Genomic DNA, 19,470 nt, shown 5'->3' on the forward strand with positions numbered 1-19,470 from the left:
TCTCTCCATCACATACATCCTACTTAAGATACTCCCTCTCTCCAATCCTTACAGTTTATGCCCAACAGGAAGAAGGTAACCAGATACTAAACCTTGATTACTCCCTTAAGGGGAACTGACCTCACTCCTCACCTCCTGACCTCAACCCCTCCTTCACCTAATCCGCAGATATCCATCTGTCTTCCCTATATCAACACGTCGCTCTCCTCTCCTCCATCAAACACATTCCAAAGCCTTCTGGTTTTCTACAGAGAACCCTTAACTTCTGACATAAAACCCATTCTCTTCCACTCTTTCTATTCAAGGCTTCTTCTCTTTAATTTATTTAATATCTCAATGTTCAAAGTTTAGCAGATTCCAACAATGGCAAATAAACCTGGTAAATATCTCGCAACTCTCACAAAATGAACATATGTTAAACCAGTTTCTACAGTGCCTTCAGAAAGTATTCAGACTGTTGACTTTTTCCTCATTTTGTTATGTTACAGCCTTATACTAAAATGTATTAAATTGTTTTGTTCCCTCATCAATCTTCACACAATACCCAATAATGACAAAGCAAAAACAGGTTTTAGAAATGTTTGCTAATATTTATTTTAAAAACAACTGAAATATCACATTTAGAGTTGAAGTTGGAAGTTTACATACACTTAGGTTGGAGTCATGAAAACTCGTTTTTCAACCACTCCACAAATTTCTTGTTAACAAACTATAATTTTGGCAAGTCGGTTAGGATATCTACTTTGTGCATGATACAAGTAATTTTTCCAACAATTGTTTATAGACAGATTATTTCACTGTATCACAATTCCAGTGGGTCAGAAGTTTACATACACTAAGTTGACTGTGCCTTGAAACAGCTTGGAAAATTCCAGAAAATGATGTCATGGCTTTAGAAGCTCTGATAGGCCTTCAAACTCAGTTCCTCTTTGCTTGACATCATGGGAAAATCAAAAGAAATCAGCCAAGACCTCAGAAAAAAATTGTAGACCTCCACAAGTCTGGTTCATCCTTGGGAGCAATTTCCAAACGGCAGAAGGTACCACGTTCATCTGTACAAACAATAGTACGCAAGTATAAACACCATGGGACCACGCAGCCTTCATACTGCTCAGGAAGGAGACGTGTTCTGTCTCCTAGAGATGAACGTACTTTGGTGCAAAAAGTGCAAATCAATCCCAGAACAACAGCAAAAGACCTTGTGAAGATGCTGGACGAAACAGGTACAAAAGTATCTCTATCCACAGTAAAACAAGTCCTATATCGACATAACCTGAAAGGCCAGTCAGTAAGGAAGAAGCCATTGCTCCAAAACCGCCATAAAAATGCCGGACTACGGTTTGCAACTGCACATGGGGACAAAGTTCGTACTTTTTGGAGAAATATCCTCTGGTCTGATGAAACAAAAATAGAACTGTTTGGTCATAATGACCATCGTTATGTGTGGAGAAAAAAGGGGGAGGCTTGCAAGCCGAAGAACACCATCCCAACCGTGAAGCACAGGGGTGGCAGCATCATGTTGTGGGGGTGCTTTGCTGCAGGAGGGACTGGTGCACTTCACAAAATAGATGGCATCATGAGGGAGGAAAATTATGTGGATATATTGAAGCAACTTCTCAAGACATCAGTCAGGAAGTTAAGGCCTGGTCGCAATCGGGTCTTCCAAATGGACAATGACCTCAAGCATACTTCCAAAGTTGTGGAAAAATGGCTTAAGGACAACAAAGTCAAGGTATTGGAGTGGCCATCACAAAGCCCTGACCTCAATCCTATATAAAATTTGTGGGCAGAACTGAAAAAGCGTGTGCGAGCAAGGAGGCCTACAAACCTGACTCAGTTATACCAGCTCTGTCAGGAGGAATGGGCCAAAATTCACCCAACTTAATGTGGGAAGCTTGTGGGAGTCTACCCGAAACGTTTGATCCAAGTTAAACAATTTAAAGGCAATGCAACCAAATAGTAATTGAGTGTATGTAAACTTCTGACCCACTGGGAATGTGATGAAAGAAATAAAAGCTGAAATAAATCATTCTCTCTACTATTATTCTGACATTTCACATTCTTAAAATAAAGTGGTCATCCTAACTGACCTAAGACAGGGAATTTTTACTAGGATTAATGTCAGGAATTGTGAAAAACTGAGTTTAAATGTATTTGGCTAATGTTTACGTAAACTTCCGACTTCAACAGTACATAAGTATTCTGAACCTTTACTCAGTACTTTGTTGAAGCACCTTTGGCAGCTTTTTTCAGGTTTCTCCAGAGATGTTCAATTGGATTCCAGTCTGCTCTGGCTGGGCCACTCAAGGACATTCAGAGGCTTGTCCCGAAGCCACTCCTGCATTGTATTTGCTGTGTGCTTAAGGTCATTGTCCTGTTGAAAGGTGAACCTTCACCGCAGTCTGAGGTCCTGAGCGCTCTGGGGGAGGTTTTCATCAAGGATCTCTCTGTACTTTGCTCCATTCATCTTTGCCTCAATCCTGACTAGTCTCCAAGTACCTGCCATTGAAAAAAATCCCCATAGCGTGATGCTGCCACCACCATGCTTCACCGTAGGGATGGTGCCAGGTTTCCTCCAGACGTGACACTTGGAATTCAGGCCAAGAGTTCAATCTTGGTTTTATCAGACCAGAGAATCTTGTTTCTCATGAGTCTTTAGGTGACTTTTGGCAAACTCCAATATGCCTTTTACTTAGGAGGGGCTTCCGTCTGGCCACTCTACCATAGAGGCCTGACTGGTGGAGAGCTGCAGAGATGGTTGCCCTTCTGGAATGTTCTCCCATTTCTACAGAGGAACTTTAGAGCTCTTTCAGAGTGGCCATCGGGTTCTTGGTCACCTCCCTGACAAAGGTCCTTCTCCCCCGATTGGTCAGTTTGGCCGGGTGGCCAGCTCTAGGAAGAGTCTTGGTGGTTCCAAACTTCTTCCATTTAAGAATGATGGAGGCCACTGTGTTCTTGGGGACCTTCAATGCTGCAGAAATTACCGGAAAAGAAATAGTAGATACTGTTAAAATATTTGCACAGAGAAAAGCACCAGGAATGGATGGCTTTCCCAAAGAATTCTATTCAACATTTTGGGACAAAGTAGCGCCCCTATTCACACAAAGGACAACACAAGTCACTCAATTCAGTACTTCCTAATTCCATGCATCAAACAGTTACTTCAGTTATAAAATCTTAAAAATCTGTAGAGCACTTCTGATTATAGACCCATAAGTTTAATAAATTGTGACAATAAAATAATAACAAAGCTTATAAGAAATAGAATGGAAGAAGTCTTACCAGACTTCATATCAATCAAACAGGTTTTATAAAAAATAGACACATACAAACAAATATAAGAACATGTTTCAGTTTAATACAATTCGCAAAAAACACATGATATAGATTTATCAATAATGGCTGTTGATGCAGAAAATACTTTAGACTGCCTCAAATGGCCTTTTCTATTCCAAATGAATAAAGGAAAAATAGACACAAATGATACATTATCTGATGAAATTCCTTTAGAAAGGGGAACAAGACAGGGATATCCCCTCTCTCCCTTCCTCTTTGCACTAGCAATTGAACAGCTTGCAGAAAGAAGCTCTTCTCTGTCCTGGCACCCCAATGGTGGAACTAGCTTATGTGATATGTAGTTATCCCACCTAGTTATCATAAGATGAATGCACTAACTGTAAATCACTCTGGATAAGAGTGTCTGCTAAAAAACTAAGGTAAAAAGAGAATTAGACAGGACCTAAATGTAAATGGTGCCGACAAATAGGGCTGCCGTGCTTCTAGCTCTTAGGGAAACTTTACAGTATTTCATTTTTTTATGTGTTATTTCTTACATTATTAGCCCAAGAAATGATTTGTTTCATTACATACAGTCGGGAAGAACTTTTGGATATCAGAGCAGCGGTACAGTGGGGAGAACAAGTATTTGATACACTGCCGATTTTGCAGGTTTTCCTACTTACAAAGCATGTAGAGGTCTGTAATTTGTATCATTGGTACACTTCAACTGTGAGAGACGAAATCTAAAACAAAAATCCAGAAAATCACATTGTATGATTTTTAAGTAATTAATTTGCATTTTATTGCATGACATAAGTATTTGATACATCGGAAAAGCAGAACTTAATATTTGGTACAGAAACCTTTGTTTGCAATTACAGAGATCATACGTTTCCTGTAGTTCTTGACCAGGTTTGCACACACTGCAGCAGGGATTTTGGCCCACTCCTCCATACAGACCTTCTCCAGATCCTTCAGGTTTCGGGGCTGTTGCTGGGCAATACGGACTTTCAGCTCCCTCCAAAGATTTTCTATTGGGTTCAGGTCTGGAGACTGGCTAGGCCACTCCAGGACCTTGAGATGCTTCTTACGGAGCCACTTCTTAGTTGCCCTGGCTGTGTGTTTTGGGTCGTTGTCATGCTGGAAGACCCAGCCACGACCCATCTTCAATGCTCTTACTGAGGGAAGGAGGTTGTTGGCCAAGATCTCGCGATACATGGTCCCATCCATCCTCCCCTCAATACGGTGCAGTCGTCCTGTCCCCTTTGCAGAAAAGCATCCCCAAAGAATGTTGTTTCCACCTCCATGCTTCACGGTTGGGATGGTCTTCTTGGGGTTGTACTCATCCTTCTTCTTCCTCCAAACACGGCGAGTGGAGTTAAGAACAAAAAGCTATATTTTTGTCTCATCAGACCACATGACCTTCTCCCATTCCTCCTCCGGATCATCCAGATGGTCATTGGCAAACTTCAGACGAGACTGGACATGCGCTGGCTTGAGCAGGGGGACCTTGCGTGCGCTGCAGGATTTTAATCTATGACGGCGTAGTGTGTTACTAATGGTTTTCTTTGAGACTGTGGTCCCAGCTCTCTTCAGGTCATTGACCAGGTCCTGCCGGGTAGTTCTGGGCTGATCCCTCACCTTCCTCATGATCATTGATGCCCTACGAGGTGAGATCTTGCATGGAGCCCCAGACCGAGGGTGATTGACCGTCATCTTGAACTTCTTCCATTTTCTAATAATTGCGCCAACAGTTGTTGCCTTCTCACCAAGCTGCTTGCCTATTGTCCTGTAGCCCATCCCAGCCTTGTGCAGGTCTACAATTATATCCCTGATATCCTTACAAGGCTCTCTGGTCTTGGCCGTTGTGGAGAGGTTGGAGTCTGTTTGATTGAGTGTGTGGACAGGTGTCTTTTATACAGGTAACGAGTTCAAACAGGTGCAGTTAATACAGGTAATGAGTGGAGAACAGGAGGGCTTCTTAAAGAAAAACTAACAGGTCTGTGAGAGCCGGAATTCTTACTGGTTGGTAGGTGATCAAATACTTATGTCATGCAATAAAATGCAAATTAATTACTTAAAAATCATACAATGTGATTTTCTGGATTTTTGTTTTAGATTCCGTCTCTCACAGTTGAAGTGTACCTATGATAAAAATTACAGACCTCTTCATGCTTTGTAAGTAGGAAAACCCGCAAAATCGGCAGTGTATCAAACACTTGTTCTCCCCACTGTAACTCACCGGCTTTACCAGCATTACGACCAGGAATACGACTTTCCCCAAATCGGATCCTTTGTTCTTACCCCACACGGCAATTGAACTAATTCCAGAGGCTGTTCCAAAACACCGCCGGCGGAAAATAAGTACTCGGAGTGGACATTTAGTCTCGCTAATGTTCAGTCTCGGGATATTAAAGTTGACGAGCTCAGGGCGAGGATTTCCTTCCAGAGAGGTATCAGGGATTGTAGCATACTCTGTTTCACGGAAACATGGCTCTCTCAGGATATACTGAGAAAGCCAAAATAATAGTATTCATATAAAATGATTGTAATTTCTTTTTTTAAATGGACCATACAATATAGCATTGTATTTCTCTTATTTATTTTATACTGTCTTTTTTGCTCATCTTTATCAAGGGCGCCAATAATTTTGGAACATACTGTACATCATCCAGATTCACCCATTTGGCTTGTTCTGTTCAGTTATCTTAACTTTTTCACATACAGTGAAGTCTAGCATATCTTTGGCTGGAAGTCATCCCCCCCAACAACCAACTCACTAGGCTACTAACATGACCCCAGGGCATCCTTTCAACTGCATATTCACCTCACAATAATTACTTTGATGAAACTTTTACTCCAGCAGTAAGCTTTCGGCTTAGATAAACCTTCCACAGAAAGCACTCTCTATCCCTCCACTTTCTTTTTATATGTCTGTATTGCCTCCCTTGCCTTATCCAAGTACACTCCCTTAAATGAAAGCAGACAGAAAATCTGTGCAGAGTCCCAAATGGCTTAATCACCAAGTTCCATGTGCTGCAGGCAGCATGCTAAGCAGACATGCCATTTAAGGTAATACTGAGGGTTAACGACTGCCATCCCTGGCAGGCAGATTTGGAGATGGACACATCCTCCCCTTAGTTTGTTAATTTGGAGTTAAAAGAGTGATTCTAATTTAGGATTTTGAAATTACTTTACATTTATAGCTGTTGGGTGAAAAGGAATGTAGCTGCAATATGATCTGCTACCATTGACTGCAGTGTTACCTAGCAATGCTTAGTTACAGGAATTAGCTCTCTCTTTACTGGATGTCATTAATAATCAAATGCATTGTGTTATTATAATCACTGTACAGAAACTGGATTGGATAAACCAACAAGATTACCTAACTGATTTGAATCCCTATTGATGAAAACCTAATGGGTCGTTGCACGAAATGGGTGCCTTTTGCTTTCCTTTGATATCTTAAGTAGAAATTATACACCAATATTGCATTTTATATTAAATGAAGTGCACTTTAATATATTACCCCTTTTTCTCTCCAATTTTGTGATATACAATTGGTAGTTACAGTCTTGCTCCATCGCTGCAACTCCCGTATGGACTCGGGAGAGGCAAAGGTCGAGAGCCATGCGTCCTCGGAAACACGACCCTGCCAAGCTGCACTGCTTCTTGCGTCCTTAACCTGTTGGGGACCCTTTCGAGATAGGATCCCGTTAATGGGATTGCTTGACAAGATAGCATGGCGCGAAATTCAAAACAGAAAAAATCGAATAATTTCAATTTCTCAAACATACGACTATTTTACACCATTTTAAAGATACACTTCTCCTTGATGTAACCACATTGTCCGATTTCAAAAAGGCTTTACAGCGAAAGCAAAACATTAGATTATGTTAGGAGAGTACATAGACAAAAATAATCACACAGCCATTTTCCAAGCAAGCATATATGTCAATAAAACCCAAAACACAGCTAAATGAAGCACTAACCTTTGACGATCTTCATCAGATAACACTCCTAGGACATTATGTTACACAATGCATGTATGTTTTGTTCGCTAAAGTTCATATTTATATCCAAAAACAGCATTTTACATTGGCGCGTGACGTTCAGAAAATGTCAGAAAATGTTTAGCCTCCAGAACTACTGGTGAATGAGCACACATATTACAGAGATACTCATCATAAACGTTGACAAAATACATAACAATTATTTTAAGAATTATAGAAAGACTACTCCTGGATGCAAACGCTGTGTCAGATTTTAAAATAGCTTTTCGGCGAAAGCAAATTTTTCAATATTCTGAGTACATAGCTCAGCCATCACGGCTAGCTATTCAGACACCCGCCAAGTTCGGGGCAACATAAACTCAGAATTAGTATTAGAAATATTGTATTACCTTTGCTGATCTTCATCAGAATGCACTCCCAGGACTGCTACTTCCACAAGAAATGTTATTTTTGTTCCAAATAATCCATATTTATGTCCAAATACCTCCGTTTTGTTTGTGCGTTCAGAGCACTATCCAAAGGGTAACGCGCGAGCGCAGAACCAGAGATGAAAAGTCAAAATGTTCCATTACCGTACTTAGAAGCATGTCAAACGCTGTTTAAAATCAATCTTTATGGTATTTTTCTCGTAGAAAAGTGATAACATTCAAAACGGACAATAGCGTATTCATTTCAGAAGTAAAATAAGGAAAGGCGCGCTCACGTGACCACGCATTTCCAATCCCTTTTGTCCACCAGCAGTCCACTCAGTAACTGAGCTCCTATATTCTGCCCGGTTACTGGATACGTATAAAACAACTTTCGGAGGACTTTTGACAGCCAATGGAAGCCTTAGGAAGTGCAACGTGACCCCTAAGTATTTGTAGTTTCCCTAGGGATTCAAAAGTAGAACTACAGTTCTCAGACCTTACACTTCCTGGTTGAAATTTTCTCCGGTTTTTGCCTGCTATATGAGTTCTGTTAAACTCACAGACACCATTCAAACAGTTTTAGAAACTTCAGAGTGTTTTCTATCCACATCTACTAATAATATGCATATTCTATTTCCTGGGCAAGAGTAGTAACCAGTTTAAATTGGGTATGTTTTTCATCCGGCCGTGAAAATACTGCCCCCTAGCCCCAAGAGGGTATTTACCCAGTGTCAGCTGTTAGCGTGCATGCGCCCTGTCCGCCAAAGGAGTCGCTAGAGCCAGATGGGACAAGGACATCCCAGTCGGCTAAACCCTCACCCAGATGACACTGGGTCAATTGTAATAAATACATTTTTTAAGGTTTGCTAAATTGTCAAAAGATTTCAACCCATTTAATCCCCCTCAAAATACGTATATTCATGTGATTATTGATGCATTTACATCTGACAGTCTTTTCAAGGCCAACCCTGCTATGCAAACAATTTACCCTGTTAAAATAATATTTAAATGATTCAGAGCATGTGATGTCGTTTGGGTCTTCTCTCTCTTTTTGGTCCATTTACAATTTTTTCATAATTGACTGAGGTGGTCTAGTTCAACACGTCAGCCTGGTTCGCTCAACTCATTTTAGGAAAATATGAATTTGATTGTGTGGAACAGGGTTTCCGTTAGCTGGTAATAGCCGGCTTTTGGACGATTCTTTTCTTTGAAAAGCTGATGAAAAAATTGCCACCGGCCAATTGTCCAGCAGAAGAAAAAAAAATCACATTGCGAAATAATGCTTTTTATCCTATTAATTGATGGAAATACCAGTCTATGTAAATACATTTGACTGGTCATGCTTATCGGTTTATAGGTTAATTTGAATAATTTAGTGGAATTAAACTGGTGTGTGTACAGTATTCTTTATGTATCTTATTTATCACACACGTACAGCATACAGATACAGTGCCTTTGAGTGGAAAATCTGTCAGACAGCATCTCAAACAACAAATGTATAGCAACGGAAGTTAACATTCAGTATTATGAGGCATGTCTTACCTTGCTTCAAAGTAGCCTCTGTGGATGCAATTATTTTATATCAACTTTCTTTCATTGTCCAGTAGTCAAAGGCACAATCCTAGTCACATTAGCAACCCATAGTAGTTGTTGCATATTACAGTAGATCTACCCTATTTCTAAATGTCTAATGGATATTTTCATCTCTGTCACATGTAACGACTTGCATGTGCGCTGCGCTTTTGACAACAGCGTTTTCCAGCTAATTGCATTATGGAACGAACATTTGCACGTTGCCTACTGCCTCGTGCACATTGCTGCGTTTACAATGTGAAGAAATAGTAGTTGATCATTTTAACATTTTAAGCTAAACATTCTAGCATCTATCATCCCACAACTGGCCCAGAGTTTGTTTGGAATAGGCTATTTCTTTCTTACCAAGCTGACCAATAGAATAGGTTAACTTTTCTGCTATGGGGATAGTAGATTGACAGAGGCTAGTGATTTTTGCTGTTTGCTACTCGTCTTGTTGGCTGAGGAAAAGTGAATGTGGACAGTTATTCTAACATCTTCAAAGTGCATCATAATTCAGTAAGAAGGACGTACAGTATGTATGTGTAACTGATAGATGCACACTTACACAAGCACACTACATGGTATCCCTTTCTTGCAGTCAAATGACCTAGCGGCCTCATGGGTGGTAAACCCCAACCACACATCAACATTGGTACAAAAATGAAAGCGTAGGGAAAAAAGATCAGAACCGTAGAATATATTTTATTTTATTTTATTTTATGAGCTATCCATTAGCTGAGGCCAGTGGCGACAGCTAATCTTACTGGGGTCTGACACAACGAAAAAGACATTACAGACAAAATACTTTACAATTTACATACATTTAACAACATTAACCTTTTACTGCAATGGGCTGAATCTTGGTAGTCTTAAACAAATCTAAATTGAAACAAAAGCATAACACATCCTGTGTGGCTCAGGCAGTAGAGCGTGGTGTTTGCAACGCCAGAGTTGTGGGTTTGATTCCCACAGGGGACCAGTACCGATTTTTTTTTAATGAAATGTATGCATTCACTACTGTAAGTCGCTCTGGATAAGAGCGTCTGCTAAATGGCTAAATGTAAATGATAATATACACCACACATGATTATGGTCTTTAAAAAGATAATACACCTGTAAAATGTATTAAATGTTGAGTTTGCATCCCAATATTACATCACAGAAGACTTCCGCTGGCTTTTTCCACCCTAGAAGGGGGGTGAACTAAATCGGTTACAATACATTTTGGAGTGACAGTTCAATGAACCACCCATAGAATGCATCATCAACGCTGTCACTCCAGTACCTAGCTACTTCCTTCACAGTACTGAAGGACAGCATTGCTAGGCAAGCTGGAGCGAAGGACACTGTGCCTCAGTGTGGTGTTGCCGGCTTGTAGAGCATAATCTCCCCATTGAGCAGTAGACTGTATCACGGTGACATCCAGATGGTTAAGGGCCATCCACACCAAGGACGATAACTATAACAATAAAGAAATACAAGTTGTTTTAACTCAAGCGAACAGCAGCATCCACACTATAACGATAACATCAAAAACAGTGGAGAATGATAACGATAGCTATTGTTGGGATCACTTTCAGATTCATGTTTGCCCTTTCCCTCTGACGATAAAACATTGACAACCAATCAAAAATGGGTTCCTTTGAAGCATTCTAGTTTCTTGGTGTGAGAGGCTGCTCGGACAGACGGGGCATGTTCACTAGCAAGCGGTAAATTGCCGCGTGCCGCTTAGGCCGCCCATTGTGACTCGCTTGTGGGCGTGCTGGCAGCATATGGCAGCATATAGCAGCATGTTATATTGTGAGTCAAGAATTCAGCATAGTAAGTTTGTATGAAGGTCTGGTTATTAAATGGGTAAATAGTTCAATAGTAATATGCTCTAAAACGCTCTGGTGACAAACAAACATTGCTGCCCTGTTTCCAATTGTCCCCATGGCTGGGAGAATCTATTCAAGTAAGTAAATACATTTTGAAAATGTAAAAAATTGTGTATTATTAGCTAACTAGCTACAGTGCAGGCTAACTCAAATGAGCTGCTAAATAAGCTAGCTAGTTGGCTAGCTATCTAGCCAACTTTACAGCTGGCTAAGTGAATTAAATATCACCAGCTACCTAACTTCATATTAGCTAGCTATCTTGATGTATTTATCACTGTAAAAAACAAAGCTAGCTAACAGCCATGGAGGAGGGTGAAAGGATAATGTTAGCAGCCCCAACTGTCAAAGTGAGAGAGTAGGCTATTCTGGATAGGGCAGGTACTTTTGTGTAGTTCCAGTCCCTAGAAGTGAGGACAGAGATAATAGTAACATAATATTTAGTGCAGTGTAATTTGAGTATAATGAAGTCTGTTTCGTGTGAGGTTTTCTGTCCTCAGATAAAGAGAGCTATGAAAGCTTGTCTACAGATGAAGAGATCCCAATGAAGAGCAGTGGCTGTCAGTCCTGGTCCTGGGGACTCAAAGGGGTGCACTTTTTTTTGCCTTAGCACTGCACAGCTGATTCAAATGATCAACTCATCATCAAGCTTCAAGTGGTATTTATGTATTAATTTGTCATGCTATCCTTGATATGATCCTGTTATTGTCACATGCTACACATGCACGTGTGTGCACATGCATCCATCAATCCAATGTTATCATTATTAGTTATAAGGGACATTATACTTTAGTAATCCACAATTACCTGGTGATGTAAGTCTAATAAGTCTAATAATGACATTATCTTCCATATTCCTACAGTTAGCGTGTAGGTCACTGCAAGGTTGGGTGACCAGGGCCATCTGGGACTGCCTCAGGGAGGAATTCAGGCGTGTGAAGGATACCTATGTCCTGCATAACTTCATAAGGATGGACACGAGGACCAGGAGGGGATCTGCAGCTCGCCGCCGTGTGCCAGAGGAGAAGTATGCTGCTCTGCAGAATGTTTCAAGGATGGGGTCCTACAATGCAGCAAGAGAGGCAATCCGTGTGGGAGATCTTCACCTCCTACTTCTTCAAAGAGGGTGCTGTTCCCTGGCAACACCATAGACTACACTATGCACAACCAAAGGCTCTTTTAAGAGCCATACACATTGCAAGAGTATTCTTCCATTTACTTAGCTATGTCAACAGCAGTTATTCAATTCATAGTTTCTCTCCCTTTGATTTCTACTTCTCAGGTGAGGGTGCTGTTTAGGTAAGGGTGTGATGTCTGTACAAAAACAAAACAGGCTATTTTAAGTCCCCCATATTGAAAAAATGTAGAACAATTAGACACCCTATAACCAACACTTACAAACTCATGTATCAATCTGATTGATGGATTGTGTTGTGCAGTAAGCAGGCTCAGGTGTGGCTCCTTCCACCTTCAAAGAATAGGCAAGAGGGCCAGCCATGGAGAATAGTAAGACACTTCATTATTTCTATAACTATGCTATATTGTTTGTCCTCGTGTGTCTGTGCATGTTTTTCAATATAAAGTACTTTGCAGCCACTTAGTGTGGACACCAGGTGAGGCACACAGATTCCTATTGAACACTGTCACTATAACTGCCTTATTTTCTCAATAACAGTCTCTCCTTCACTTCATCCCTCTCTCCCCTTTTCCCTAAATCCTCTAGGTTATATCAGCCTATATCAGTGTCGGTGAACCCCTCCCACATCTGAACTGGCTACATAGAGGGCACAGCATGATCAGAGGTGAGCGGTCACTTGGTCAGGTCAACAGGAAGTATTATTAAAGAGATGCTTTACATTGAAATACAGATAGACGTAGTTGTCCCAGAGTTAATGATCCAAGGTCAGTTTTGCATTTGACATCCTGATGATTATGATGACTGACAGTGTTAAAATAAAATAAAAATACAAGGCTTAAACATGCTCTCTCTCTCCATCTGTCTCTTGTCTGCAGGTATGTTTTGATGTGAGAGAGGATGCCAAACCCCAGTCCCGTCATCGCCACCTCACCCGCGCTTAAGATAACATCCTGTCCGACTGGGAGTCCAAGGCTGGTTAGGAGACACCACTAGAGACACTATTATATACAGTGAGGGGAAAAAGTATTTGATCCCCTGCTGATTTTGTACGTTTGCCCACTGACAAAGATATTATCAGTCTATAATTTTAATGGTAGGTTGATTTGAACAGTGAGAGACAGAATAACAATAAACAAATCCAGAAAAACGCATGTCAAAAATGTTATAAATTGATTTGCATTTTAATGAAGGAAATAAGTATTTGACCCCCTCTCAATCAGAAAGATTTCTGGCTCCCAGGTGTCTTTTATACAGGTAATGAGCTGAGATTAGGAGCACACTCTTAAAGGGAGTTCTCCTAATCACAGCTTGTTACCTGTATAAAAGACACCTGTCCACAGAAGCAATCAATCAGATTCCAAACTCTCCACCATGGCCAAGACCAAAGAGCTCTCCAAGGATGTCAGGGACAAGATTGTAGACCTACACAAGGCTGCAATGGGCTACAAGACCATCGCCAAGCAGCTTGGTGAGAAGGTGACAACAGTTGGTGCGATTATTCGCAAATGGAAGAAACACAAAAGAACTGTCAAGTTCCCTTGGCCTGGGGCTCCATGCAAGATCTCACCTCGTGGAGTTGCAATGATCATGAGAACGGTGAGAAATCAGCCCAGAACTACACGGGAGGATGTTGTCAATGATCTCAAGGCAGCTGGGACCATAGTCACCAAGAAAACAATTGGTAACAGACTACGCCGCGAAGGACTGAGATCCTGTCCCCCTGCTCAAGAAAGCAAATATACATGCCTGTCTGAAGTTTGCCAATGAACATCTGAATGATTCAGAGGACAACTGGGTGAAAGTGTTGTGGTCAGATGAGACTAAAATGGAGCTTTGGCATCAACTCAACTCGCCGTGTTAAGAGCAGGAGGAATGCTGCCTATGACCCCAAGAACACCATCCCCACCGTCAAACATGGAGGTGGAAACATGCTTTGGGGGTGTTTTTCTGCTAAGGGGAGAGGACAACTTCATCACATCAAAGGGACGATGGACGGGGCCATGTACTGTCAAATCTTGGGTGAGAACCTCCTTCCCTCAGCCAGGGCATTGAAAATGAGTCGTGGATGGGTATTCCAGCATGACAATGACCCAAAACACACGGCCAAGGCAACAAAGGAGTTGCTCAAGAAGAAGCACATTAAGGTCCTGGAGTGGCCTAGCCAGTCTCCAGACCTTAATCCCATAGAAAATCTGTGGAGGGAGCTGAAGGTTCGAGTTGCCAAACATCAGTCTTGAAACCTTAATGACTTGGAGAAGATCTGCAAAGAAGAGTGGGACAAAATCCCTCCTGAGATGTGTGCAAACCCGGTGGCCAACTACAAGAAACGTCTGACCTCTGTGATTGCCAACAAGGGTTTTGCCACCAAGTACTAAGTCATGTTTTGCAGAGGGGTCAAATACTTATTTCCCTCATTAAAATGCAAATCAATTTATAACATTTTTGACATTTCTGGATTTGTTTGTGGTTATTCTGTCTCTCACTGTTCAAATAAACCTACCATTAAAATTATAGACTGATCATTTCTTTGTCAGTGGGCAAACGTACAAAATCAGCAGGGGATCAAATACTTTTTTCCCTCACTGTAATTGTGATGAACTGAGAGAATATTAGGGTAGCACTGTGATTCATTAATCATATGCTGTCTTCCCTGCTCCTCTGTTCTTACCTCTTTCCCTTCCTATCTTTTACACCTCCCTCACCACATCCTTTCTTCCTCTGTTTTTCTAATGCACACCAGATGTGCATTGAAGTACACATTGAACTTTTATTTATAATATAATATTACAATTATAATATTTATAAGGCATGTATTATGTATTTATAACACTTGGATAATGAACTTCTTTCAATAAAGCGTTTCACATTCTCTACTGGTTGAAATTAAGTCTCTCATTTGATGAAATACTACACCTATCCTGAGGTTAGATTACTTGTGAGATATTACTGCATGGTCGGAACTAGAAGCACAAGCATTTCGCTACACTCACTTTAACATGTAGGCTTATTGGTGGCCACCTTAATTATATGACAACTTGGGCGAATGATTAGCAATGACAAACAGCGCATTTCAGTAGGAGAAGGCCATATTTTCCATTCGTATCTGTTAACGCAGATACATCCTGACAAAATACACCCATTACTGGCCTGCTAATGTGCCTTTCTGGATGTTGGAAACGGTCGAGAAAAGACCCATAACTGATCCAATAGGTTGCCAAATCAGGCCTAACCAGGGCTTTTTAGCGGTTATTCCAATTACATATTCACTGCAGTTTACAGCAATTCTGCACTCACTAGAAAACAATAATACAATTAATTATGGTACCGTATTGTTATAGCCTAGGTATGATCATGTTCTTGTCCCTAAAAAGATTAGCCAATTGGGGAGCCTGAGGAGCACACACAGTATAGCCTAGGCTACCTGTCATTTCATAATCTGATTAAAAAAAAACATTATTTCACTCTGTGCATTTATTTGGTATATTCGCTGTAGTATTAGGGCTAATATTTAGCAAATTAATGATGGGGTAATATTCATATGCTTTTAACTTAGGATACACATCTCTAGTATGTCTGTCTTTATTGTTCTCTTTGCGCGATTCCGTACCTGGCCTCTCCCCTACAAACATCTCAGCTACAGCAATTCCTCTACGATCTTGGAGTCCCTGGAAAAGCTAGACCACAATAGCTTGTTGGACACTTTTTTACAAGCATTTTCTTAACTAATAGCCTATTTGAGGAGAGAATCCCCCTTGCTCTTGCTTGCTGAATATAAAATACAGCAGCCAAAATAACTGGTGGGGAGTTTGAAAGGAGAGAGAGAGCGTGCGATGGTCTGATCAAATTGGCTAGTGATGATATTGATAGGATCCAAAGGAATTGACAACCATAATGTCAATAACTAAGTTAGGAATTCACTGTATGACTGTCTACAGTGTTTTCTAATTCTGGAATTGGAATATGACATCGTGTCATAGGCCTACTTGTAGCACACACAATATTATAATTGCTCAGTGGATTTGATTCAGTATTTAGGCTATTATTGTATGCAGCTAGTAGAAAAGTACAGATGTAGGATCTTAATTTGACCAGTTTCTCACAGCAGGAAAATAATCCTGCAGCAACAGGAAATGTGAATTATTGTGTTGATTATAAGTAATGGACATTTTTTTAGGGGTTGATACATGTTTTTGTTAGGGCATATCAAGTCTGACATTTGAAAGTGGAAATTACAAACTTTAGAAGGCTTTTTAAAACTTTTTAAACCAAGTTTGCATTTCCTGCTGTGCAGGGCATTTTCTGCAACAACAGGTTATCAAATTAAGATCCTATATCTGTATAGGCTAAGATATACAGTGGGGGGAAAAAGTATTTGACCCCCTGCTGATTTTGTACGTTTGCCCACTGACAAAGAAAGGATCAGTCTATAATTTTAATGGTAGGTTTATTAGAACAGTGAGAGACAGAATAGGAACAAAAAAATCCAGAAAAACGCATGTCAGAAATGTTATAAATTGATTTGCATTTTAATGAGGGAAATAAGTATTTGACCCCCTCTCACTCAGAAAGATTTCTGTCTCCCAGGTGTCTTTTATACAGGTAACAAACTGAGATTAGGAGCACACTCTTAAAGGGAGTGCTCCTAATCTCAGTTTGTTACCTGTATAAAAGACACCTGTCCACAGAAGCAATCAATCAATCAGATTCCAAACTCTCCACCATGGCCAAGAGCAAAGAGCTCTCCAAGGATGTCAGGGACAAGATTGTAGACCTACACAAGGCTGCAATGGGCTACAAGACCATCGCCAAGCAGCTTGGTGAGAAGGTGACAACATTTGGTGCAATTATTCGCAAATGGAAGAAACACAAAAGAACTGTCAATATCCCTCGGCCTGGGGCTCCATGCAAGATCTCACCTCGTGGAGTTGCAATGATCATGAGAACGGTGAGGAATCAGCCCAGAACTACATGGGAGGATCTTGTCAATGATCTCAAGGCAGCTGGGACCATAGTCACCAAGAAAACAATTGGTAACACACTACGCCGTGAAGGACTGAAATCCTGCAGCGCCCGCAAGGTCCCCCTGCTCAAGAATACATATACATACCTGTCTGAAGTTTGCCAATGAACATCTGAATGACTCAGAGGACAACTGGTGAAAGTGTTGTGGTCAGATGAGAACAAAATGAAGCTCTTTGACATCAACTCAACTCGCCGTGTTTGGAGGAGGAGGAATGCTGCCTATGACCCCAAGAACACCATCTCCACCGTCAAACATGGAGGTGGAAACATTATGCTTTGGGGGTGTTTTTCTGCTAAGGGGACAGGACAACTTCACCGCATCATTTGACGGGGCCATGTACTGTCAAATCTTGGGTGAGAACCTCCTTCCCTCAGCCAGGGCATTGAAAATGGGTCGTGGATGGGTATTCCAGCATGACAATGACCCAAAACACAAGACCAAGGCAGGAGTGGCTCAAGAAGAAGCACATTAAGGTCCTGGAGTGGCCTAGCCAGTCTCCAGACCTTAATCCCATAGAAAATCTGTGGAGGGAGCTGAAGGTTCGAGTTGCCAAACATCAGCCTCGAAACCTTAATGACTTGGAGAAGATCTGCAAAGAGGAGTGGGACAAAATCCCTCCTGAGATGTGTGCAAACCTGGTGGCCAACTACAAGAAACGTCTGACCTCTGTGATTGCCAACAAGGGTTTTGCCACCAAGTACTAAGTCATGTTTTGCAGAGGGGTCAAATACTTATTTCCCTCATTAAAATGCAAATCATTTTATAACATTTTTGACATGCGTTTTTCTGGATTTTTTTGTTGTTATTCTGTCAGTCACTGTTCAAATGAACCTACTATTAAAATTATAGACTGATCATTTCTTTGTAAGTGGGCAAACGTACAAAATCAGCAGGGGATCAAATACTTTTTTCCCCCACTGTAGTTGATAGGCTACTATGTAGGCTGGATGATATCTAGATTATTATATGACCACTGTAATATAACCGTTGGTGTTACGAATCTTTGTGATAGCCTACACTCATGCTATAGCCACAATCTCCAGCACTCATCCAATGAGCCAGCCACCCTACAGGCCTGTTCGGAACACACTCTGATGATATATCATCATGACATGCTTCTGCTCAGAGAGTAGGCTATCCACTGGGGAATACTAATAACAATGAGAAAAGTCAAACTTATGAAAAATGTACTCACTTGTTAACAATAATACATTCTTCATTGCACTGTGTGTTGTAGCCTAGGTAGAACATCTTTCTTGTCTAAGATCCAAACTATTGACAATCATTAGAAAATGGAAATCTCTCGCAAACCACTTGAGCAACAAGGCAAGCAATTGCAAAAGATGTGAAGGCTTAACGGAGTTCGTTGTTGAACTGCTACATTTAAATACGAGTTTCTATATTATTTTTCATTACATGTACATTGAAGTATTATTGCAGTTGTCACTATGACAGTGAACACATCCTGAAAGCACTGAATGGTCTGTGTTACCAGTTACCACCTTATAAATAGGCCTACACAGCAGCTACTCTTCCTGGGGTCCAGCACAATTAAGGCAGTTATATACAATTTAAAAAACGGTACAACAGATTTCACAACACATTAAGTGTGTGCCCTCAGGCCACTGCTCTACTACCACATATCTACAACACAAAATCCATGTGTACGTGTGTGTATGGTGCATATGTTATCATGTGTGTGTGTATGTGTGTGTCTGTGCCTGTGTGTGTGTCCCTTCACAGTCCATGTTGTTCCATAAGTATTTTTGATCCGTTATTCAAATCTGATTTTACTTCTTGCATGAGTTACTTAATGTAGAATAGACTTCCACGTAGTCATGGGGTTCCTTGAGTGGCACAGTGGTCTAAGGCACTGCATAGCAGTGCTAGAGGCGTCACTACAGACCCGGGTTCGATCCAGGGCTGTATCCCAACTGGCCGTGATTGGGAGTCCCATAGGGCGCCGCACAGATGGTAGTACTGTGCGCCTCCCATAGTTTGTTCTGGACTTGAGGACTGTGAAAAGAGCGCTGGTGGCATGTCTTGTGGGTTATGAATGGGAGTCTGAGCTGTGTGCTAGTAGTTTGAACAGACAGCTCAGTACATTAAAACAAGTCAACACTTCTCACAAATACTAGTAGTGATCTATCCTATACTT

The 19,470-nt window shown here is 41.0% G+C and overlaps 1 protein-coding gene across 1 annotated transcript in view; it reads right to left on the reverse strand.

Moving 5' to 3' along the window:
• LOC106604947 (gamma-aminobutyric acid receptor subunit pi-like) overlaps nt 1-19,470 on the reverse strand; it is a 98,287-nt gene that overhangs the window by 72,008 nt on the left and 6,809 nt on the right. The window lies entirely within an intron of this gene.

This window comes from Salmo salar, chromosome 01, assembly GCF_965601325.2.
Source record: "Salmo salar chromosome 01, fSalSal1, whole genome shotgun sequence".
NCBI lineage: Eukaryota > Metazoa > Chordata > Actinopteri > Salmoniformes > Salmonidae > Salmo > Salmo salar.